The sequence below is a fragment of the Saccopteryx leptura genome, chromosome 7 (genome assembly GCF_036850995.1).
Source record: "Saccopteryx leptura isolate mSacLep1 chromosome 7, mSacLep1_pri_phased_curated, whole genome shotgun sequence".
Classification (NCBI taxonomy): domain Eukaryota; kingdom Metazoa; phylum Chordata; class Mammalia; order Chiroptera; family Emballonuridae; genus Saccopteryx; species Saccopteryx leptura.
In genome coordinates, this window is record NC_089509.1 from 5,547,846 (window position 1) to 5,549,311 (window position 1,466).

A 1,466-nucleotide genomic window follows, 5' to 3' on the forward strand; every position below is an offset into this window, starting at 1 on the left:
TGCCTATGGCAAAGTTAATGTGTTTTCCTCTATGCTCACTGTCCCAAGAGTACAGGGCACATCAGGATTCATAAAAGAAAGACAGGAGTGAGTGGTGCAAAAACCACAATGCAAAGGCAGGATCCCCCAAATGTTCCTGCTCCAAGGTCAGGAACCTGTTGGTATGCTTATACACTGCATTTAGAAGATTGGTTTTCTTTTCTTTTTTTTTTCTTCCACTGTGCAGCCCGCTTCAGTGCCAGCAGCCTAAGGACAGAGGCCAGGCAATGGTTCAGGGCCACGGTTTGCTCTGGCATGGGGCACTATGAGCAACCCAGAAGACTGGTGTTCAAAACCCTGCTCTGATATATGAAGTTGTATCATTTATTCTTTTTTTTTCTTATGACAGAGACAGAAAGAGGGACAGATAGGGACAGACAGACAGGAAGGGAGAGAGATGAGAAGCATCAAGTTTTTGTTGTGGCACCTTAGTTGTTCATTGATTGCTTTCTCATTTGTGCCTTGACCAAGGGACTACAGCAGCACGAGTGACCCCTTGCTCGAGCCAGCGACCTTGGCCACAAGCTGGTGAGCCTTGCTCAAACCAGATGAACTTGCACTCAAGCTGGTGACCTTGGGGTTTCAAACCTGGGTCCTCCGCATCCCAGTTCAATGCTCTATCCACTGTACCACCACCTGGTCAGGCAGATCATTTATTCTTATTCTATGTTTCTAAACTTCAGCTTAAAATGTGAAAATAGGGTTTTTATGTAAGAATAATGTATAATAAACAGACAAACAATTTTAGTTTTCATGTTGTTCTTATTATGACAAATATATCTGGCCTGCCAGCACAGATATGTTAGTCAGGGGAGCAGCACTGGGTCTCACTAGTTTGTTCCATTCTGGGCTTATCACTGTGCATTCCTCCTGAAAGCCCTAATCAGGACAGCTGCTTAATACCGTAGTCATTTTTTTCTGGTACAATAAGATTCATTAGACTTTCTTGACATGTTCTTTGTAGCTAAAGAAGTCTAGAGGGAGGTGGCAGCAGCAGATCATGTTTATGACAACAAGGGGAAGAGATAATTTGGGGGTTATTTTTATTTATCACTCCATAGCACACACCAGTTGGCTTCATGAGAGGGAAGGAGCCCAGTATTCCTGATGAAGTTTGACTGGAGGCTGACATTATTGAGCTGCTAATGTTCCTGTGCCTGGTGGCCAGTTCCCATGGTGGGTGCTGGCATTTCTTGCTTGGATAATTACTTTAAATACATTAGTGAGAATTAACTAAACTGAACACACTTGACATCCCACGGGCTCCCATCAGTACCCCAGGTGGTGTACAGTCTGAGCACAGCACATTAGGAGCTGACAAAAAGAAGAAAAGTAAGGTGGGAACAAGGAAAATGTGATTTAAGCATGAAAATCAGAAAGAGCCAAGTACTCAGGACCAGGGCCCCAAATAATTAGAATTGTCCTAA

The 1,466-nt window shown here is 43.7% G+C and overlaps 1 pseudogene; it reads right to left on the reverse strand.

The window, feature by feature from the left end:
• Window positions 1–216: 216 nt before the first annotated feature.
• On the reverse strand, window positions 217–340 carry LOC136379266 (small nucleolar RNA SNORA42/SNORA80 family; annotated as a pseudogene).
• Between the last annotated feature and the right edge of the window lie 1,126 nt (window positions 341–1,466).